Here is a 25019-nt window from a genome sequence, read left to right as displayed (position 1 = left end):
AGTGAGGGGGGGGTGCTAGATGGGACTCTGGGAACACAAAGGACAGAAAGAGCAGTGTCATCTAAGTGCAGTATGAATGCAATTTAATGTATACTGTATACAATGTGTACCACTACAATGACCTACCTGATTCCTTCACTGACCACTACGCTGACCAACCTGATTCCTACATTGACCACTACGCTGACCTACCTGATTCCTTCACTGACCACTACACTGACCTACCTGATTCCTACATTGACCACGACAATGACCTACCTGATTCCTACATTGACCACTACGCTGACCTACCTGATTCCTACATTGACCACTACGCTGACCTACCTTATTCCTTCACTGACCACTATGCTGACCTACCTGAATCCTACATTGACCACTACAATGACCTACCTGATTCCTACATTGACCACTACACTGACCTACCTGATTCCTATATTGATCACTACACTGACCTTCCTGATTCCTACACTAACCTACCTGATTTCTACTTCCTGCCCTACTCACACTACCCCCCCCCCCCAACTTAAGACCATTGGTCTAAAGCCAAGAACTAAAATGTAATTGCAGCTTACCAGTAATGACGAGTTTCTGGTTCAGGCCTGATTTTGCTTGTTTGGAGGTTGGTGAACAACCAAATGAAATGAGCCAAAACATTTAGCATCAGTATTACCACCACAACTAAACATGACCGTTTCCCACCAGGCAAAAAGCATCAGTATGCTTATTTATTCTCTACTTTTGTTTGTGAATGCTTAAGGATAATGACTACCCCTACTCATTCACATGAGGAGCATTATCTGGGGGCCCCTTTGTTTTTAAAGGGGCTTCCAGATTCCGAAAAGCACCTCACCTGCAGATCCCCATGACCACCAAGGCAGGGTTGTAGGCAAGAGGCATTTGTCCTCATCAACATGGGGCCGGCTTGGAGACAAATTAAAGAAATTTGCTTAAGGTATGGACAGCCTTAAACCTAGTACACATGGGTCAAATGTAGGGCGACATCGGCAGGTTCAATAGAAAACTGGCCAACATTCGGCCCTTGTTTACAGTACTGGAGTCGAGCCAGCTTTTGCCGAAGGGGCATGACTGTAAAAGGTCTGCCGATAGGCTCCCAATCAGCGCTCCCAGCCAATGGCTGAGAGCACTGACCAGAGTGTTCTGGCGGGGGGGCTCCCCCTGTCAGAACACAATAGAACAGCAGGGGAAATCGCTGTACTAACGTTGGATTGTTAGTACAGCAGCTCCTCCTGAACCATCATTTTTTTCGTTCAGCCCTCCTGGGTTGAATGAAAAAAAAATTACTAGTGTGTACTGGACTTTAAACTTTTTTAGGTTTTAGTTGCTTCCTGGTTTCTGGCCTAGGCTAAAATGATTTCATACACACCAGGAGTCTTTACGGGCTTTTTTTACTTTTACCTAAAGAAGGGGGAGTGGCTTTCTCTCTCAATCAGCATTATCTAGTTTTGATTTTTATGCTGCTAACGTTAGTAAAAAGACAGGAAGGAGTAATATATTTACTTGTTTTACCATTTTTTTTTTTTTAACATTTCTTCAGTTGCCTCCTGGTTTCTGGCCTAGGCCAAAATGATATCATACATCCAAGGAGTCTTCATGGGAGGATGGGCTTTTACAACTAAACACGCCCCCTGCCTGCAAGCCTGAGCTAAAGGCTGGTGGATTCCAGGAAGTAAATGCTACATGAATCATCTGCCCTTACTCAAAATGGCCAGCAAAACTAGAGGGTTATTTCCAAAGTGATTACTCAACAAAATAAAGCATGGAGACATGAATGGGTGAGCGAGTTTTCTTAGAATAACAAAAAGGAATGAAATAGCATCTTTAATTTGTGGCGCTCAGATACAGTTTAGTTCTGCTTTAATGTCTTCTTTTTAATGATCAAATGTGGAGCTCCTTACAAACGGATACTGTTGCTGTATACTATGAAATGTCAGGAATGTATTCATAAAAAGTTTTATTTATGAACAGTCCACTCAACAACAAAGCCACCACTATTTCACAAACACAAGATTCTCTGCGGTATGCATTTGTTTGATTTTTATTGTGCAAATAAGTGTTCAGAAATGATAAAAGCTACAAATAAAGATGAAAAGCAAGTGTTATGCAGAAGACATTAAAATCTGAAGAATCCTAAAGAGACAGGAAGGCGATCAACTTGGCAGTTCTTGGCTGGGATCTCCCACCATGTGCAACGATTGCGTTACAAGCCCAGTGCCAGAAACACAGTAGCCGAACAACAAATCCAGTACGTTAAATTTCTCTGAAAATACAATACAAAGTAGGGCAATAAATCTAAATGGGAACCAAAGTAGGCAATCTGATCCCAGTATGTACGAGAACATTTTATAACGGATACATTTCACCCAGGGACGTTGGCTCAGCCGTACTCTAAAAACCAACTGACGAGTGGTTTTAGGACAACTATAATACCTGGCTACTCCATTCATTATGTTCAGAGGGAAACAGCATTGTAGATCATAGCTAAGGCTCACCACATACATTACAATATGATTGTACAATCTCCTTTTTAGATTTAGCAAAAACAAATATAGTGCAAGGGCCAATCTGATTGGATGGTTTAGGTAGGTCCTCAAAATAAACAGTTTTGGTAACTAAAGTTCACTGTACAAGGCTTGGAGTCGATTTACTAAAACTGGAGAGTGCAGAATCTGGTGCAGCTGTGCACAGTACCCAATCAGCTTCTAAATTCAGGTTCAATTAAGCTTTGAAAAAAAAAAAAAAAACTGGAAGCTGATTGGTTTCTATGCAAACCTGCGCCAGATTTTGCACTCTACAGGTTTAGTAAATCAACTCCATTGTATGGTCAGATTGTATTGTGTATGATGATCTTTTTTCAGTGTGAGTATAGGACATCATGAAAAGACAAATCGCACCAAGTATTCTCAGTTTCCCCTCGGTAAGCTGGTTAATAATATTATACAGGATTTATAAAGCGCCCACATTATGTGCAGCCCTTTACAATATAAAGGGAGACAGTAAAGTTAAGCTGGCCATAGGCAGATCAAAATTCAACCAGTTCAACAGGGACCAGATGAAATTCAATCCATCTATGGCCATTCCCGCTCAACAGAAGTCAATCTATTGATCGACTTCGAACGGGACTGTTGGAAAACTTATTTAAAAAGCAACTCCAGTGCTGATCACTGTATTCTAGGGGCAGACTGGGCCGGAGGGCAGGGTGGCAACGGCCCCCCTAGGTCGTTCTGATGCCATATAAAAAGGCCGCCCTGCTGACCTCAATATAGCACAAGCGGTACTCCTATTGCTCACTGCGGGGGTGCTCGCACAGTGAGTCTGACCAATACCCGAGCGCGCATGCACCGCTCAGGTGTGTGTGTGTGTGCTGCTGGGGGCAAGGTAACCACAAGACACAGAGAACAGGGACAGACCCCACCGGCTCCATTAGCAGCTGATGTTAGGGCTTGCATTTTCATTGGGTGCAACTGTAGATGGGGTGCGGCAGGACTCGAGCCCAGCCCGCTTTCTGATCTGGTGCATGCAAGGCTAGGCACTACAGACTGTGGGAGAGAGCAACAGGGAGATAATATGGTAGATTAGTTCTGTGGCAGCCGGATCATGACAGGACACCAAGGGCGTCCATAATTTTTTTTACTAGTGGCTGCTAATCTGCTTAATGCCGAAATGTTGCATAACCAGTCATGCTCATACTTAAAATCGCTATAAAGCCCCACTTTGCACTATACAGCGCTAGCCCACCCCTATACTGCCCTAGCCTGCCCCTGTACAGCCCTAGCCCATCCCTAAACTGCCCTAGCCCACCCCTGTTCTACCCTAGCCTGCACCTTTTCTACCCTAACCCACACTTACACTACCCTAGCCAACCCCTGTACAGCCCTAGGCCAGTAGCGTATCACCCATGGGTGCAATATGTTTACTGCACATGGGCCATGAGGGGTGAGGAGGCCCACTGTGGGGATGCCTTAGGGCGCCAAGATAGGGTAGCACCTTCACGTACCTTCACCTGGACAGAACAGGGGTCAGACAGGAGGCAGCGAGGCATCAGAGGGCACAAGGCACATTCTTTGAAGTGGCAGGATGTCTCTGGTGGCTCAGCTCTCTCTGGCATGTCACATCTCAGTTGGGCTGGGAGAAGATAAGCAGATGGAGCACAGCAGCTGTCAGAGCTGGACACCTGCCTGCATCCCTCCACCTCCAGACCACTCCCATCCCTATGGTGACCTCGTACTCCCAGATTATTAGCACCGCTGACCCTCCTAAGTGGGACTGCACAAGCCCTGCCACCCGCCGCTGCCTGATGACCTGATGCTGTGGAGGTTCTCTTCTGTCTTGTGACACTCCCCCCCCCCCCCCCTCCTGTGACACTTCCCCCCTGCCTACATCCTGTAATGCTGCCCTTCCCCTGTTCCTCTGCCCCCTAGTAGGTCCGGAGACCAATGAGCCACGGGCTGCCGGATTGACTGTCAGGGGCAGCCCCACCCCCATGTGTTTTGTGTTTTCATCCCGCCAGTGCAGAGGCTGCTCAAGGTGCCAGTGGTGACATCTGTTGGAGCAGTCCAGAGATGGGGAGGATCTGTCTGCACGAGGAGTCTGGGGATCCAGTAAATCAGATGATGTGGAGGATCTGTCTGTCTGCACACATTACAATCTGCACATGGACACGTGACTGCTCTGTCCATTACCGCACACAACCTATTTTCCATGTGCCAGGACTGGCTTCTGGAGCCTGCACACACCTGGGCACATCATGCCTTTATCATCACGCCACATACATACACATACACATGCATGTATACACACATATACATATATGTACATATGTACATGGCTAGTGGCAACATAAGGTGGCAAAGGCAGCTGCCTTAGAGTTCCAGAATTGAGACATCCCTCTCCCTGCACATATCACCCACCGCTATATACCCCGCACTCCTCTCCCTGCACATACTACCCACCGCCATACACTCCGCACTCCTCTCCCTGCACATATTGCCCACCACCATACACTCTGTACTCCTCTCCCTGCACATACTACCCACCGCCATACACTCTGCACTCCTCTCCTGCACATACTACCCACCGCCATACACTCCGCACTCCTCTCCTGCACATACTACCCACCGCCATACACTCCGCACTCCTCTCCCTGCACATACTACCCACCACCATACACTCCGCAATCCTCTCCTGCACATACTACCCACCGCCATACACTCCGCACTCCTCTCCTGCACATACTACCCACCGCCATACACTCCGCACTCCTCTCCCTGCACATACTACCCACCACCATACACTCCGCAATCCTCTCCTGCACATACTACCCACCGCCATACACTCCGCACTCCTCTCCCTGCACATATTACGCCCCGCCATACACTCCGCACTCCTCTCCTGCACATAATACCAACCGCCATACACTCTGAACTATACATTCCCTATTTAACATAACCACATTCTGCACTATGTAAGTCACCTCAGATTCTAATTAAGCACACCCCCTTTAGGCCACACCCAATATTTAGCACAATTTAAACCACACCCACTCTTCTTTTGATTTTCCTTGATGTCTAGGGACAACTCTTGAACTTTCACACAGGCCCACTGATTTCATGATATGCCCCTGCTCTAGCCTGTCACTTTACACCCCTAACCTGACACTATACAGCCAAAATAATCTTCCCAGGTGTAAACTTGTTATGCATATTATGTTGGATAGGACAACTTCATTACCTCATTTTTAGGCATGTAATGATTTTCACCTGAGTCTCTTTACGGTGCAGAATTTTTGTAAAGTTTTTGTAATTAATGTCTGCAGTCCTCCTTTAAAACCTTAATATTACTACCAGTCTTTAATGTTTTTTTATTTAGTCCTATAACTACAGCTCTCTTATATATGATTAAAGTATGTTATTAGGTTAACGACATACCACACCTATTTTAAACGAATGCCCCACCCATAATTAAAGTACATTCTCTGCTTACAAAGGCTTTCTGAATGCAGTGAAAAAGGTGTCCCTGAATTTTTTTTCTTTTTTTTAAATTTTGGCAAGCGTAGGTTCTGAACAATTAGTGCAGTGCCACGTATATGCAAATTTACGCAGACAGTGCGGCTGTCACGATCACTAATACTGAAACGGTGCACACCCGGCCATGGGGTCATCCACTCACTCATCCACCTCCCAGCCGCAGTATGCAGGACACAAATACAAATGCATGATCTGGCAAGGGGTGGGAACAGCAGAGTGTTTTCTAGCGGGGCTGGCTAGTTCCGCTGTAATGCTGGCAGGGAGGAAGTGACAAGGGCAGAAGTGAGACCTTTATTATCCATTCCTTTCTGCATCTAATGTAACGGCAGGGTCGAGAGGAGGCAGGGAAGAGGAAGAGCCGAAGGGGGGCAGAATAGCTGCACCATGGGTCTCTGTGTTACATATGGCACTTTTCCACTGCATGGAACCGAACGGTTCGGCTTGCTTTTGTGCTTTTCCACTGCTGGTACCGCGTAGGAACAGTTCGGTACAGTACAGCGGCGCTTTTCCACTGCATGGAACCGAGCGGTACGGCTCTCAAAAACAGTACCACCTCAATTGTGGTTCCAAGAGGTACCATACCCGGTACCATATCCCACAATCCTTTGCATGCAGTCACTACTAGCCACTGATTGGTCAGAGAATCGTTGTTATCCCACCCACTTAACTTTAGTACTACTTTAGTGGAAAAGCAATCCCTACCGTACCGTATCGAACCGTTCCAACACCGTACCATGCGGTACCAGCAGTGGAAAAGCAAACCGGGCCAAGCAGGGCCGAGTAGAGCCGAGCCGGTACTTGCAGTGGAAAAGTGCAAATAGTTAGTCAGGTTGAAAAAAGACACAAGTCCATCTAGCTCAATCAATAAAAAACAAAATATAAAACAAACCATACAATCCCATATACACAATCCTATACCCAGTTGATCCAGAGGAAGGCGAAAAACCTCAGCAAAGTATGATCCAATTTACTACAGCAGGGGAAAAAATTCCTTCCTGATCCCTAGAGAAACAGATAGTCCATGGATTTGCCCCCTAGGTAAAAAATTGCCAGTCAGCCCCTAGTATATTCAGACAGTAGAGGATTCCCCACTGTCAGCATAAAATAGCATAGAGGGGAGGATTCATCTGTCCACCTCACTTGTGTGGATTAGAGAATACATTTTTTTGTTGTTCACTCAGTCCCCTGGTTGTTCGAACAAAAAAATGGAATTCATCTATGGCTGTCCTTACATTACAGTTCAAGACAAGGGGGTTAGGAGGACCCTGTTCAGGAGAGCTTGCAATCTAAAAGGGTGGGGCTTTTGCTACACAAAGGCAATAAATGTATGGGGTTGAGTTGATGGAGAAAGAAAAGTTCAGGAGTTTGGTGGAAGTGGGATAGGCTTCTATTCACTGAGGAATTTTCAGGGATTACCTAAAGACAGACAGAGTAGGAGATAGCGGGACAAGTTCAGGTAGGGAGTTACAGATGAACAGAGAGGCTCTGGAGAGGTTCTGGAGGCAACCATGGGAGGAGGAGACAAGGGACCTAGAAAGTAAGACGTCTTGAGAGGGGCAAAGAGGATGGTTTGGGTGATATTTTAAGATGAGATTGGTGATGTAGCTTGGGACAGTTGGAGGTGGCTTTTTCATGTTGTTAGGATTTTGAACTTAATTTGCTGGGCTAGCTGAAGCCAGTGGAGAAATGACAGAGAAGGGTGGGGGAAACTGAAGCTTTGAGGGCAAGGATGAGTCTGGCAGCAGCAAACAGGGGTTGGAAAAATATGGAAACACTACATGATTTGCAGGTGTGAAAGGAACAACATGTTTTGAGTTGATGTAACATTCTTTTGCTCTCGCTGTAAAGAGGGAAAATGATTGGTGCTCGCTTAGCTGTTGCCTCTTTGACTGAAGTTGGCAATTTGCAGTGTCGCGAGGTACAGTATCAAAAGTTATGACAGCATTTACAGTTTCCGGGAAAACATCATCTGATAAGCATAGGCGCAGTCGACATGATCAACTGACCGAAAAATACATAAAGGCGTTACGCAGGCTCATGACCCGGGTTTTTGCATGAAGAGTGGTATCAGATTCTATTATTCACCATCCAAGACTAATATTTGTCAATTTCCAGGAGAATTCAGGCTGTCTTGGATGCCAAAGGTGGTCCGGCACAAAATAGTAACAATTTTGTTCTTTTACCATACTTGTTTCCATCATTTTGTCCAACCCCTGTACTATATCCCCTGTATAGATCGAAGAGGGAATAGCTTTTTGTAATGGTAGGCCACTGAGGCGTGAGTTGCAATATTCAAGGGAAGAGATAACAAGAGAGTCAATTAGTAGCTTGGTGCTGTCATTGGTTAAAAAGATGCATATTTTGGAGATAAGAGAAGTGAAGGTGGCAAGATTTGGGCAGTGATTGGATTTGAGGCTGAAAAGAGAGAGTCCAGGATTACAACTAGCACCCTAGCATGATGTACATGCAGCCGCTGGTTCCCTATCTTGCTGTGTGACAGTATCAGTCTTTTCAGGGCACAAGGCACCTGTGCAGTCGGCGCTGGGAGCTTGTCAAAACCTCGCTCTCAGAACCTCGATCCACCAGCTGTTGGATCAGTAGGTGGTTCCACGTGCTCCCCTCCCCCAGCTTCTCCCGGGCTCTGCGGATCTTCTATCATGTTCAGGGCCCGGATAATGGCCACCTCGGCTAAGCAGCTCCTTGGTCTCCTCTCCAGGATGGACGGCCATAGTGGAGGACCTGCCAGAGCAGGAGTAGCGATCATCGAGGAGCCAGCCTGCCGGAGTCTCAAGGTATTGTGCATGACGGTCCTGCTGCCCGACACTGACAGCATCCCGTGACCTCACTCCCTGACCAAGGGTGCCCCAAAAATCCCAGCTTCCTACCACCCCACCATCTGTCATCTTCATCCCCCCGTACCCCACTAGCCGCTTCCCACCACCCCACCCCCTGTAGTTTTCATCCCCCCCTGTACCCCACAATCCGCTTCTTACCACCCCATCCCATCATCTTCATCTCCCCTGTACCCCACTGCAAGCTTCCTACCACCCCACCCAGTCATCCTTATGCCCACTGTACCCCACAGCCAGCTTCCTACCACTCAACCCCCCGTCATCTTCATCACCCCTGTACCCGTCAGCTTGCCACCACCCCACCCCCTGTCATCTTCATCCCCCCAGTACCCCACTGTCAGCTTCCCACCACCCTACCCCCTTTCATCTTCATCCCCCCTGTACCCCACTGCCAGCTTCCTACCACCCCACCCCCTGTCATACTTATCCACCCTGTACCCCACAGCCAGTTTCCTACCAACCTACCCCCTGTCATCTTCATCCCCCCTGTACCCTACTGCCAGCTTCCTACCACCCCACCCCGTCATCTTAATCCCCTGTACCCCACTGTCAGCTTCCTATCACCCCATCCCCTGTCTTCTTCATCCCCCCTGTACCCAAGACTTATGAAGTGAGATGGGGAGTAGAGAGTTAGATTTGTTATCAGCAAAGATATGGTATTGGAAGCCATGGGACATTATCAACTGACCAAGAGAGAAGGTGTATATAGAGAATAGAAGGGGTTCAGGGACAGAGCCTTGGGGGGCCCCCTACAGAAAGAGGAGATAGAGTTATGGGTCACACTGAAGGAGTGCTTAAATTAGGTAGGAGGCGAACCTCAATTGAAAAATTGAAGGAGCCAGAAAGAAAATTATTGGTCAAACAGCATCTGCATCTAGTGCAGGTACAGTTTGGGTATTTTGACAGCTGGTGGGGCTGGCTGTCAAAATACAATATCTGCAGTAGAAGATTCACCCATCCGTGCTGTGTAGTGTGGATGGAGAAAACTATGGGGCAGATTTACTAAAACAGGTGCACTCAGAATCTGGTGCAGCTATGCATACTAACCAATTCGTTTCTAACATCAGCTTGTTCAATTAAGCTTTGGCAATAAAAACTGGAAGCCAGTTGGTTACTATGAATGAATGAAAAAAGTGCGCTAATTCAGAATTATGTACATATAAATATATGCAAATAGATGAAATGGTGCATAAATGATCCAACAATATTGAACATATAAAAATGTGCAACTAAGGTAAAAATGGTGCATAAATAAATAGTCCGACAGTCCAAAGTGAATATATCTTCAAATCTGTGGTCAAATTAAGGTGCAGGGAAAAACCAAGCAAAATCAATAGAGGACTGTGATATCCCTCCACCTGGTGAATTTCCTCCTTACCCGGCGGAAAATGAATAAGTGCGGTTAATAAAATCCAAAGAATACTTTTCATGTGAAAATCCCACAACAATCGTGTGCTCCAACACCGGTGCAAAGACAACAGTGGCCTCTTACCAATAATAAATTACATATGGGCTTGACAACCACTGTAGTGGAAATACTGCTGCTCCCTTGTCCTTCAAATTAGGCTGGATGGCTTCCCCAATGAGTCATCATATATGCATTATCTTTCCCTCCTGTTGGCAGCCATCAATCTGGTGCAGCTATGCATAATATCCAATTTGGTCAATTAAGCGTTGGCAATAAAAACTGGAAGCCAGTTGGTTACTATGCACAGCAGCACCAGATTCTGTGTTCACCAGTTTTAGTAAATCTCGCCCTATATGTATGTAGCCAGCTTAACACCTTGGCGCCGGGCGTACACAAATATGTGGCCTCTCGGCGCCTGGTCCTTAGCACAGAGGCGCCGCATATTTGCGTGAATTGCTCCCAATACACCTCTGCTGAGAGAGCGCGCGTTGCACGCTCCCGGTACAGTTACTGTCGTCTAACCAAAAGCTCTTAGCGATTGGGAGTTTTTGGACCACATGACCGCCAATCCGGTGGTCACATGATCTTAAGCTACGCCCTGCCTCCCGGGCCAGGAGGTGCCGGCGCTAAGAGGTTAAAGCTAACTTTCACCCTAAATTAGCTTTAATTTTGCCCTGCCTCTTACCCCCCCTCTAACATTTGGATTTTTTTTATTATTATTACTTCGTACTGCAAAGCAGCATTTTCATATTTGCCAAAAGTGTTTGGGTTCTGGCAGAACCCTGTGGCACAAAGTCAGGCTGTTATGGAAGTTCCAAAGCCTGCCATGTTAGCGCATGCACGAGAAATTCCCTGCACCTGCCTAGATATGCCGAAGGCCTCCAGGATCCAAAGGCTGGGTGGAGCCCTTCAGCACATCTGTGCACACGCCAAAAATACAAGAGTGGCGCACTGGAGGATGTGGAGCCAAACAAAAAAGATATTTCCTCTTTAAGAAACGGTTCCCCCTCACTTTGGAGAGATTTCTTCTTACTTCCTGCTGTGTCTCTGGGACAGGAAGTGAAGGTAAGAAAGTAAAATTAAACAAATAACATGAGAGGGTTTTTTCTCTACTATCAAATGAACCAACGACAGATTCTCTTTAACTGCGAAACATAAAAAATATTTAAATCTCAAGCACATACAAACCCATCCCTGAACAATCTTCAATTTCTTGAAGCAAACTTTTTTTTTTTTTCTAATCTTAGTTCCTCTCATACATGCTGTAACAATTTTCCTTTGTATTCGCCCGCATTCAAGGGTTTTGAATCAGAAACGCAGAAAGGAATTTTTAATTCGTTATGTCATGATTAATGATGAATACACGACTGCTTTAGTTAGACTCCCAGGGAAGAAACAAAAATCTTGACAGATGTCCCGGCATGAAAGAATGGTTATCTGTTAAGACAGGAACTGACAGTGAGAAGAAATCAATGTCACGGCCATAGGCCGAGCTGACACACTGAGATCTCACAGGAAGTCGGTCATCGCTCTCAGTGATAAATACTTCATGATGCATCGCACAAACCTGCAGCAGAGGTCAAACCTACAGTGAAATACGATCAATCTGAAAACCAAGGCACTTACTGCAAAGCATTTTATTAAAGATTTAAAAACTTGATGAAATTTAGAGATCTAAAGCATCGGGTGCCATATACAATTACCATGCGGTTTCATGATATGCTGATTTCTCCTTTTTCCAGCCACTTTCTGTATACATGCAGTTGCTCCAGCATCAGCTGAAGATCATTGTAATGGTCTAACGACCTGACAGGGACAATTGTGGACCATGCCTGTGCAATGTGTTATCATCCCACCCCATAACACAAAGTGCTTTTTTACAGTATGACCTGTGGATTTTGCATATAAATAAGATATAAATGCAGCGCTTAAGGCCCCTTTCACACGGGCGATCCGATCCGCTTGTCAGTATTTCAGGCGGACCTGATCGGATGCTCAATTCATCCCTATGGGGCAGCGGGTGTCAACGGAGACATGACACCCGCTGCTATCTGATGCGATCCTGTCTGTGAAATCCGGGTTTCCATCCGTCTGGAGGATCGGATCAGATGGGATCAGATGAGAGCGGACAGGCGGTCCGTTCTCATCCGATCTCCCCATAGAGGACAGCGGGGATCTGACAGCTGCATCTCTGCACACAGAGCGGAGACGGAGCTGTCATCCGCCTGCTCAGCGGGGATTGGCGGATCGATCCCCCGCTGAGCAGAACGGACTCCGTCGGCTGTGCACCCATGTGAAAGGGGCCTATATCTTAAAGGGTAACTACTCTTTCGTGGAGAAAAAAAATAGCAAATAAAGAAAAAACAATATAGAGTATACAATTGCAACACAAATCATATTGTAATTGAATGTTATTAAAAATTACCTTTCCTTTTCAATCTGCAATGCAATGGAATGCAATATGGCTAACTGAAGCTGTTCTGTAGACAGAATGTATACTGACCACACCCCATAAATATTTCCTGCTTGTGTGATTGGCTCACCAATTTTCTCAGAAGTCTGCCTAAAATACAAGTCAGATTTCTGGCATCTCCTGCAACAAAAATGTTATTTTTGGTGAGATACTCCCAATAGGAACACGTCTAAAGGGATGCAGGCCCAGCAGATTTCCTCATTAGAGCTCTGCAGCTGCCACAGCTGATAGATAATTATGAAACCACTCCCATCTGACCCACTCAGCACAGAGAAACAAACACGGTATATATGGGATTGTATGGTTGGGTTTTCATTACTGTTTTTTTTTTTTTTTATTATTATTGGTTGAGCCAGATGGACTTGTGTCTTTTTCAACCTGAATAACTATGTAACTTTGGATCTCTTCAGAATACCAAAAGGTAGGAATCTGCAGCAAAGTTTGTTAAAATCTCTGCAATGTACATAGATCACCCAGAGGGAAATGTTTTTTTCTCAACAAAAGTGGAGTTACGCTTTAAGTATGAAAATAGTCCATATCGATGAGAGATATAAAATTCAAGGATAAGGATCCAGTGAATGTAATTCCACATGAAGGGAGCTAAAAGATATCCGTCACAGTAGCAGAGATGCACACGGACTCTTACCCCAAATTATGGACCACTTAACCAAAAGCAGTCAAAAGCACTTAGTAGTAATCAACTCCAACTCTCCACATCCATAAGACCTTCCTTGGGCTATGGCACACTCCATCAAGGACAAGTTCTCAGATCATACAAGATGTTGGAACATGCAAGAAGACACTTCACTGCCCAGTATTACTGATAAAAAAAACATTTATTGAAAAAACGCCAAAGGTTTTGCATATCGCACCTCGCAAAGACTTTTTATTATAGTCATAGACCTACCCGGATTGTACAAAATGTGGGTGGTCCTCAGGGGATCTCCTACAAATTTTATGGAGGTGTGCCCATAACCTTTCGTTAGTGGATAAAAATATAGTGACCACTATCAAAATAGTTTTCCATACTAATTTTGCATGAGAGCCTAAGTTGTGTTTACTATGGGTACTAGATGGTGATGAGATTCCATCTAAAGTATGGGTTCCTAAACAGAGATTATTCTTCCTGGTTCCAAACTGGATTGCTCCTTCTCCACCAGATCACAAAACAGAGATACAGTTATTAATATTCTGGTTCCAGTCTATAAATGAAGAGGATGTCTGCTTAGATTTGAAAAATTTAAAAGGGGAACTGGTCTGATGTAAAAAAAAAAACGCAAACAAAAATCCCCAGCTCACTTACCAGCCAGCCTGCAACATACTGAATTGACTCAAACGTTAAAATCAAGGGGTTTAGTTTGCACTCGTTTGCAAATACACGTGTAAGCTGCAACGGCCACATCACGGAACCCCAGTGTACTGCAGTCCTAACTCTATAATTCTGAGAGTCTCCTGAGTTGGAGCACATACATAATAATGAACAGATTAAGGGTAGGTATGACTGGAGGGAGCTAACCCCTCCTTAAAAGGTACAAGGATGCACTGGACACCCAGCAACAGCACAATGGCATCCAGTGTGTCCCCTCACTAATTACCAACAGTACAAACAAATGGGAACCATCCCAACCGTTACCTGGCTTTTGCAGCAAGGAGCATATGAAAGGGTGATGCATGGCAAAAAACATTCCCAGCTCACTTACCAGCAAGCCTGCAAAAAAACACATTGACTCTGTCTAACAGTTCACATAAAAACCAGGGGGTTTAGTTTACACACACTTGCAAATACATGCATAAGCTGCAGCAGCCATGTCACGGCACATTGCTCAACCCACTTTCGTTGAGGCCAGGTCATCCTAAACCTGCCCCCAGCCTGTGACTGCACAGTGAAAGGAGAAGCAGCACAGATGTGCTTTCTCCTCCTATAAGCTTGTTTCTTGTCAGCAGATGAACAGATTGGCTCCTTGTGCTGCTTCTTCCTTTACATTCTGCTGTACAGGGACTACAAGAGGCCAATAGCAGGTCAAATTCAGTTTCTTCCACTGCTTATATTTAAAAAGTAGAGGATTCAAAGTGTTACTAAATCCACAACATTAAAATCAGTCTGTATATGAACTAAAGCATGCTTGTTTTGCTCACTGTGGAAGCTAAGGGATTAATCCTCCACATTGTGTAAAAGGCTGTTTGATCCTAAATTCTCTGATCCTCCCTTCTTTTCACTATCCACAATCCATCTTCTGACTGAACAGAGCCTTTGGAGTCACTCTGCTCAGTTTGGTGTGTATTGCATGAGATTTTTTTTTTTCTTTTTCGTGGGAGGGTGCATGTGATCAGCACAGGGCCAATCAGCACTGATCAGACAGAGGGTCAGGGGTCCTGCAGCATCATAGGACAGTCACAGTAGAATGAAATCTTCTCTTACAAGCTTTAACCAAACACTGATAAAAGTCACAAGACTGCTATATACTGCTTGATGACAAAAAGGTATTTAGCAGTTTATATTTACTAAAAATAATTGCGTTTCCATGTTCTGTGTACTGTGGGAGACCAGATATAATGAATGCAGGGTCCTGGGTATAGTAACACTTTAATGTATTAATTTGTATCTTTGATATTTGCCCTAAGTTCAGCTTTATTAATGCAGGTTCTACTTCCTGCTTAGTAAAAACATTCATAATTGCACTAAATCTATTAGAAAATAACACGCATTAAAGAGATTATTTACATTGAGCTGATCACATTCACATGTTTATCTGAAAAGATTATAGATCCCCTTTAAAATATCAGAAGCAAGTTTCAGGAGCGTGAAGTAAACATAACTGTCAACACTTGTCTTATTACTGATTCCAATCTGAGGTATCCACCTTGAATAATCAGCTTTTTGCTGCCAGTACTGTTGTCAATACATGCCTTAATTGTAACAAATAGCTTTAATTTTGCTTTAGTTGTAGTCACCAATTGGCAGAAGATTTTGATCTGTGAGTACAACAAATCAATGCTCGCCATAATCTCCTTGCTAGGTTAGTACGCTCCCTTTAACGTGATTGTTAGTCCCGGTTCACACTAAGGTGACCTGTGAGGCGACCTGGTCGCCTCACAGGTCGCCGTAGGTCGCCTCCCATAGGGAAGCTGCGGACCCGTTCTAATAGGAGCGACACAAGCTCCGACTTAGAAAAAGGGTCCGGAGCTTCTTTGGGGAGACCAGGAGGCGACCGCCATAGACTTCAATGTTATGAAGTCCGTGGCGGCCGCTCCGAAGTAGCGTCGCTCGTATGTGAACGGGCACTAAAGGTTCGTTTTTAAAAATAAATAAAATAAACATGTAGTACGTACCTGCTCTGTCCAGACAGGCTGGCATCTGTGGTGACCACTGTCCAATACAAGGGGAGGAAGGATTTGCCCAGCCAAAGCGCCGGACAGCAAAGACACCATATCAGAGACTCCTTGGTTCCCCAGCTCAGCCAGATCGGATTGTCCAGGGACTGCGGAGTCTTGTCCCATTTGTACAGAATGTCCCTTTGCAGGGACCTCGTAGGAAACTGTGCAAACGGAACTGCCTCAAAAAGGTAGATACCATCAGGCCCAGCACCCTCATGCAAGCCCAGAGGGATGGACAGCAGGAGACGAATTGCAGCCTGCAATTTCTGGAGTTTGTCCAGAGGAAGGAGCACTCTGGCTAAGACCGAGTCCAGAGTCAGACCCAGATAGTCCAGCTTTGTGGATGGAACCAGAGCAGACTTCTGAAAATTCAGAATCCAGGCAAACTCCCTCAGAGTTCGTATGGTGATTTTCAGGTTTTCCACCAGAGCAGTAGAAGACTCTGCTCACAGAAGAAGGAGGTCGTCCAAGTAGCCCAGTACAGCGATCCCCCGTTGGCGTAACAATGCTAACACCGGGGCTAACACTTTTGTAAAAACCCGAGGAGCAGAGGTCAGACCAAAAGGGTAACACCACAAACTGATAATGCTCCTCTCTCACGGCTGGACTCCATCCTGAATTTCTGCACGCGCACAAAGCAACTGAGCACCTTGAGGTCCAGGATTGGACGCACCTTGCCTTCCTTCCTGGAACTGTAAACAGGTTTGAGTTAAAACCCTGAAAATGTTCCGAAGTCAGAACCAGGACCATCACCTGTAAAGTAACAGGTCTTGTCCCGCCCCAAACAGACCCTGTAAGAGGTCCGGGGATAAGCGCAAGTTGGAAGGAAAGAACCTTGCCGGGTGACATGAGCTAAACTCGATCTTGTAGCTGGAACGAATGACTCTGTGGACCCACTTGTCTTGTACCAGGGAAGTCCACAGGTCTGGAAACCAGCGAAGAAGTCCCCCCGCCCCCGATATGGGTGAGGGCGCACCTTCATACTGAAGGAGCCTTGGCCGTGGGTCAGGAGAAGCCCGCTCTCAGACCAGGTTCATTTGGATCCTCCAGAGGAGGCCCTGAAAGGCTTCAAGCCCTTGTCAGTCGACCCTGAGGGACTAAAAAACTTCTTATGAGCCAAGAAGGAGGGGCCCACGTCTACGACGAGGTTCCTTACCGTTTGTAGCCTGCGGAAGAAAAGTACTCTTTCCCCCCTCTGAGACCTTTAATAATGTCATTCAGGGTAGCCCCAAACATCCCCAATCCCCTTGAAATAGAAGATCAGTCAAGGCCTTTTTAGAAGTCTGGTCCACAGACCAGCATTTAAGCCAAAAGACCACTGGCGACACAGAAAGCCGAGCCACTAGGGGAGCTGCATCCAAAAAGGCATCACAGATAAACTGCAGCCCCTGGACCAGCTGGTCCGCCAGCTCAGCAAATGCAGGGGGGAGCTGTTCTCCCTCCAAGACACGGCGTAAAAGCTTAGCCCACTCGTTCAGAGTTTGGCACACCAAGGCAATGGTATATACCGGCCTCAGTGCCAAACCAGCCAGAGTGTACGAATTGCAGGCCACAGCCTCCGCCTTCCTGTCAGCCAGAGCCTAAAAGGCCAAGGCTTCTTCAAACGGAATCATGGTTGCCTTGTTCAATCTTGAAACCGGAGGATCCACCACCGGTGGAACAGTCCACTTCTTAATAAGGGACTCCTCATATGGGTAACGCCTAGTAAAGTGCTTAGGGACCTCAAGGGGACGCTTTGGTCGTTCCCACTCTTTATCGACAATTATGTCAAAATAGGCAGGGAATGGAAACCCCTTTGCCGCTCTAGCAGGCTTGTGAGTGCCAACGGGAACCTGCAGCCCAGTCGCAGCCATAGCTGTGTCCTCCATCTTCAAGGTTTCACGCACAGATACAATAAGTGCTTCCACCAGCACCTTTTCATGCGCATTTGCAGATGTGGAGGAATCATCCTCACTATCTGAGGATTCCAGGCACGTGACAGCAGATCCAGCTGGGTAACCCACGTCTGCGGCGGCCGAATCAGATTCAGGATCTGATAAGACAGGTGAAGCAGGGGAAGGCAGGGGCGCTTTTTGCTTGCCTGTTGCCCGAAAGACACCTCCACCCAGGACACCAAGGACTCCAGGACTGCCGTCAGTGCATCGATGGATGGTTGGGACCCGGAGGGCCCGGCAGCCTCAGAGAGGGGGTCAGGTGGGGAGATGTGCTCCAAAGACTTCATGAGTCACTAGGGGGACCCCCACAAAAAGTGGAAAACACTGCAAAGGGACAACCCCCTCTGCGATGACAGCACCACCTGGTCACCAAGCACAAAGCACCAAGTGATCCTCAGCAAAGAGGGAGAGGACCCCACCAGACTCACCACCCAGCAGAAACATGCATCTGCAGCTACCAGGATAATCTGCACTCATCGTGTGGGTGATCAGGAAGTGAAGAGATCCAGAAGTCAGCACCAGAGGATGAGGAGGGGCTCCCACCGCCTAAATCGCCGCCCACAGGGCTTCCCTGTCATGGCCGCTGCTATTTTCAATGGCAAACCACCGCAAAATGGCCACCGGACTACACAAACATTGCCGCTGTGCATTAAAAAACACAGGCTACAGCAAAATGGCCGTACCACAAGGCTACCAGGAAACCATGAGTAATCCCTAGGCCTCAAGGACAGGCCCTGGCAGGAGCCCATAAAAAAAGAGAGAGAAAGGAGGCGCAAACACCTAGTGCATTACCCGTGGTACACTGTTAATAATTTTAATAAAAATGCCAAATGCATACTCACAAACTTGAAGATAATAAAAGCGTGTTACAAGAATCCACCATGCATATACAGGAACATGTCCTTGAAGTCAGGACCGCTAACGCGTTTCGGGAGTCAAGCCCCCTTCCTCAGAGCTCTCTTGACTCCCGAAACGCGTTTTATTATCTTCATGTTTGTGAGTATGCATTTGGCATTTTTATTAAAATTATTAACAGTGTACCACGGGTAATGCACTAGGTGTTTGTGCCTCCTTTCTCTCTCTTTTTTTATGTACCCATGTTGGAGTTCCCTGCCTGAGGAGAGCAGCACGCCAGTCTTCCCCCTTGGAGTGAGCGCTTGGCTGAATTTTTTATTTTGAACCTGGCAGGAGCCCCCACAAGGCACAACCCCCCCCCCCATCCACAGCCGATCATTCGATCACCGGTTGCGCACTCCCCGGCCCCTCATCACCAGCATAATGCCCTGCCCCCACCCCAGGAAAAAGGACCAGACCACCCACACAGCCCCAGCATAAGTGGAGGGGGGAGTAGGATGGGGGGGCCAGATGGAGGGGAACCATCCCACCCCAAGACCCTCCAGGGGGATAGCAGGGACAGCTACTCACCATGATAGGAACCAGGCGGGCACCGCTCCAGACAGAACCTCCTCTCCATCGAAATAGGAAGCTGTCGGACAGGAGGAACACTCCGAATTGGGCCGAGACCCAGTCGTATGTAACCTCACGAGACGTTTAACTCGCAGGCCAGCCCCAGTCTGGTGGGGCTATGTTACGGCCGACCTAGCACAGAGCTGTGGTCTGCGCGCGCTCACTGACCAGACTGGGGTGACCACTGGATCTAGATTATCCAGCCCCTCGCCCAGTCCGGCAGTTGATTGCAGACCTCACAGGAAAAAAACAGGAGAAAAATTTCTATCTAAGAAGAAAAATTGCCAGGACCCAGAAACTAGGTACTAGGTCCTTACTCCTGACTAGGCAGAAAAAATCTGAGTAACTATAGCAAAGAGGGGGAGTATAACCCCTGGGACTGCCCATAGGCGTAGCCAGATTCTTTTTCTTCCTAGGTTCCAACTCCCGTATAACCCAATGGTAATGAAGATCAGGAGCTGTGTCCGTCAAAGAACGAAAGAGAAATCAAATTTTGTTCATCAATTTAGGCCTGCTACAGTATTCTGCTACATATTTTTGGTAAAAGAAATCCCAATAAGTGTATATTGATTGGTTTGCGCAAACGTTATCGCATTTACAAACTAGGGGATAGATTTATGCCATTTTTATTTATTCATTACTAGTAATGGTGGCGATCAGCGATTTTTAGCGGAACTGCGACATAACGGCAGGTAGATCGGACACTTAACTGACACTTTTGGGGGGACCAGTGAAATTACTACAGTAAATCGGTGCTAAAAATATGCACTGTTACTGTACTAATGACACAGGGAGGGAAGGGGTTAACACCAGGGGCGATCAAACGGTTAAATGAGTGCTTTCTAACTGTGTGGGGGTTGTAATCACTGGACGAACACATAGACTTGTATTCCTAAATAAGAGGAACACAGGATCCCTGTGTTCATCACTGACAGAGCAGCCGTTCTGTCTCCATGGGGAGCGATCGAGGGTGCCCGGCGGACCGTTCTGTCTCCATGGGGAGCGATCGAGGGTGCCCAGCGGACCGTTCTGTCTCCATGAAGGAGCGATCGAGGGTGCCCAGCGGACCGTTCTGTCTCCATGGGGAGCGATCGAGGGTGCCCGGAGGACTTCGCGTCCGCCGGACCTGCTGATTGGCTCCCCCTGTAGCAAATTGGCACGCGTGTGTGCCTCCGGCAGGCAGCTTGTCCCCAATATCTGTTATACGAGGCAATGTACAGGTACGCTGTTTCACATAAGAGAGCCGACCTGACGCAGTAAAACTACGCCGGCTGGTCGGCAAGTGGTTAAAGCAGTATTTAACCCAAAAGAAAACATCTTTTACATTTATTATATTACAGTGTACCAATTCTTAAATGTGATAGCTGCATTCTTTTTCGGGCTTTCTTTCATCTGGTGAGCTAGCCAGTAAGTCTGCTGTTTTTCAAAAGAACACGCCCTCTACAGTTACAGGGATGAGAGAGACCATTCAACACTGTCAGGGTGCTTGCAATGATCAGTTTTATTTATGTTAAAACTTTATCCCAAAAAGGCAAAAAACCGTTTGCTGTAACTGCTTTTAAAGTGTTAGCTGGAGTTTTACTTCAATTTGTTAGTGTATCGAAATCTGCTAGTACATGTAACACCCCTCCCCCTTGACTGACAATGCTGCTCTCCAAAGGTGCCCACTGTGCTTCTTCATCCAGAGTGGGGGCACTCCAATACTATAGGTGTGTTACTGGCTGGATGACCAGGGGAAAACAGAGGGGAAAAAAGACTAAAAAGAAAGAAAAAAAAAAAAAAAAGGAATGCAACCACCACATCTAAGGATTTGTAAGCTGCAATATATTACATTTTTGGTTTTGGATTTATTACAGCTTTATAGAGTTGTCTATGGAGAATTTGTGATCCCACGGTCATGTGAAATTTTAAGGCTTGACATGTTTTATCTATCTCCTCGGGCAACCCAATCTTTTATATATATTGCCCAAAAATATAATTTTGTGTTTGTTTGCACTAAAATTTGAATGTATTTTTTTTTCTGAAAATGTGCATTTGATAAATACCTGCTCAAATATTGTGTGACAAAAAATTGCATCTACCATAATTTTATTCTTCAGGGTCTCTGCTTTCAGAAAATATATTACTTTGGGTTTACAGAAATTTCTAGCAAAAAATCTAGAAATGTAAATTACTTTGTTTTTAACAAGTCTTATGCCTAGCTTGCTCCTATGGATAAGAGGTCCATTGGTGAAGACTGTATGAGTGGGCGGCGACTGTCAGAGGACGTAAGAGAAATATGGTTTTTCTTCAGAGTTCTCGCTCTTTTTTTGTTTATAGAGCAAAAAATAAAAAATCGCACAGGGGATCAAATACCACCAAAAGAAAGCTCTGTTTGTGGGAAAAAAAGAACATCAATTTTATTTGGGTACAGCGCAGCACGACCGTGCAAATGTCCATTAAAGTAACGCAGTGCCGAATCGCAAAATATGGCCTGGTCATTAAGGGGAAAAAACCTTCCGGTCCAGAAGTGGTTAAAGGTGAATATTGCAGCAAAAGCTGGTTTTAGTATTTTATCTAATAATAGGATATTTATTTTGTAATCCTGTTATTTTTAGCTGGAGTTCTGCTTCATTTCTCTAAAAATCAGCCTCAAACAGAACAAGTAAGAACCATTATTGCCCATGTTATTTATTCCAGTAGACACATTATGGGACAGTGCTAGGACTCTTGCGTTCCTTAGCCACTTAAGCCCCGGAGGATTTGGCTGCTCAATGACCAGGCCCTATTTTGCGATTCGGCACTGCGTGACTTTAACGGACAATTGCGTGGTCGTGCGAAGCTGTACCCAAATAAAATCGATGTCCTTTTTTTTCCCACAAACAGAGCTTTCTTTTGGTGGTATTTGATCACCTGTGCGATTTTTATTTTTTGCGCTATAAACAAAAAAAAGAGCGACAATTTTGAAAAAATAACAATATTGAGATGTAAAAATCTAAATTTTTAAACATTTTAGGGCAATTTGTTTTCTGCTACATATTTTTGGTAAAAAAAAATCAAAAAAAAATCGCAATAAGCGTATTTTGATCGGTTTGCGCAAAAGTTATTGCGTTTACTAACTACGGGAAAGATTTATGTCAATTTTATTGTTTTTTTTTTAACTAGTAATGGCGGCGATCTGCGATTTTCTTTGCGGGACTGCGACATAGTGGCGGACAGATCGGACCCCTAACTGACATTTTTGACACTTTTGGGGGTACCAGTGACATTACTACAGTAATCAGTGCTATAAATATGAACTGTTACTGTAAAAATGACACTGGCAGGGAAGGGGTTAACTTTATTGGTGATCGAGGGGTTGAGTGTGAGTCTAGGGGCGTGGCTAGTGAAGTAATAACAGAGACATACGATCTTGCATAGCAGGATAGCATAGCCTCTGTGATCACTTCAGTGAGAATGACAGACGGCTGTGTTTACATTTCTCCCTCTCCTGTGGGAGATCGCGAGTGGCCGGCGGACATCGGAGCCGCTGGTCACACACGCTGGCTAGGCAGGGAATGAGCGGGGGCGGGAGCGCGCCGGCGGCAGTATGCGCTCGCCCCCTACAGGCTCGAAGGCGAGCGACGTAGTACTATGTCACTTTGCCGAGGAGAGGCTGACTGCCGCAGTAAATAGTTGTGCGGCAGTCGGCAAGTGGTTAAAAAAAGAGAACGTGGGCTGGGAGTGCTACGAGGAGGAAATGTGGATCTCTTCTTAGGCCCTGTTCACACCTGAGTGTATTTCAGCTCGTAAAACGCTCATCTCTGAAGTCTCAAAATGCCCAACAAGCAAAATCCCATTCAATTCAATTACTCCTTTTCACATATGAGCGTTTTGTCGCCTAAAGCAAAACGCCTGAAGCTCAAAAAAGTACGAGCTTCTTTTTTTGGCAGAATACAAGCGTTTTTGTTAGATGTCAATTCCTGTCTCCAAACACCTGCAAAAAACACCTGAGAAAAGCCCAAAAAAAAAATGCCTGAAATTGATATGCTCAGGTGTGAATGGAGCCTAAGAAGCCTCAGGCTAAAAAGAGGAAAAATGGTGTTTATGTTCCATAACAACACATTTTGGGCTTTTATTGTAGCATTTACCTTAAAAGTAAATTTGGACACAACTTTCACATTTTACACGTTTGTTGTCCCATATTTTGATTCCCATATTTGAGGTACAATTTTAAAAATGCTCCCTCTAGTGGTCATCGGTATTTGAGTGATACGATTAGAATCATTACTTAATGACTGCTGAAATCACATGAAATGGATCAGATGTACAGTGCCTTGAGAAAGTATTCGGCCCCCTTGAACTTTGCGACCTTTTGCCACATTTCAGGCTTCAAACATAAAGATATAAAACTGTAATTTTTTGTGAAGAATCAACAAGTGGGACACAATCATGAAGTGGAACAAAATTTATTGGATATTTCTAACTTTGTTAAATAAAAAACTGAAAAATTGGGCGTGCAAAATTATTCAGCCCCTTTACTTTCAGTGCAGCAAACTCTCTCCAGAAGTTCAGTGAGGATTTCTGAATGATCCACTGTTGACCTAAATGACTAATGGTGATAAATAGAATCCACCTGTGTGTAATCAAGTCTCCGTATAAATGCACCTGCACTGTGATAGTCTCAGAGGTCCGTTTAAAGCGCAGAGAGCATCATGAAGAACAAGGAACACACCAGGCAGGTCCGAGATACTGTTGTGGAGAAGTTTAAAGCCGGATTTGGATACAAAAAGATTTCCCAAGTTTTAAACATCACAAGGAGCACTGTGCAAGCGATAATATTGAAATGGAAGGAGTATCAGACCACTGCAAATCTACGAAGACCTGGCTGTCCCTCTAAACTTTCAGCTCATACAAGGAGAAGACTGATCAGAGATGCAGCCAAGAGGCCCATGATCACTCTGGATGAAATGCAGAGATCTACAGCTGAGGTGGGAGACTCTGTCCATAGGACAACAATCAGTCGTATACTGCACAAATCTGGCCTTTATGGAAGAGTGGCAAGAAGAAAGCCATTTCTTAAAGATATTCATAAAAAGTGTCATTTAAAGTTTGCCACATGCCACCTGGGAGACACACCAAACATATGGAAGAAGGTGCTCTGGTCAGATGAAACCAAAATCGAACTTTTTGGCAACAATGCAAAACGTTATGTTTGGCGTAAAAGCAACACAGCTCATCACCCTGAACACACCATCCCCACTGTCAAACATGGTGGTGGCAGCATCATGGTTTGGGCCTGCTTTTCTTCAGCAGGGATGGGGAAGATGGTTAAAATTGATGGGAGGATGGATGGAGCCAAATACAGGACTATTCTGGAAGAAAACCTGATGGAGTCTGCAAAAGACCTGAGACTGGGATGGAGATTTGTCTTCCAACAAGACAATGATCCAAAACATAAAGCAAAATCTACAATGGAATGGTTCACAAATAAACATATCCAGGTGT

At 45.6% G+C, this 25019-nt stretch overlaps 1 protein-coding gene across 1 annotated transcript in view; it reads right to left on the bottom strand.

Annotated features, from left to right (window-relative positions):
* Window positions 1-25019, bottom strand: part of SLC25A26 (solute carrier family 25 member 26) — a 243915-nt gene that overhangs the window by 47092 nt on the left and 171804 nt on the right. The gene's annotated exons all lie outside the window — the stretch shown is intronic.

This window comes from Pelophylax lessonae (assembly GCF_965119305.1).
Source record: "Pelophylax lessonae genome assembly, chromosome: 8".
Classification (NCBI taxonomy): Eukaryota; Metazoa; Chordata; class Amphibia; order Anura; family Ranidae; genus Pelophylax; species Pelophylax lessonae.
This window is presented reverse-complemented; position numbering and strand designations above follow the sequence as displayed.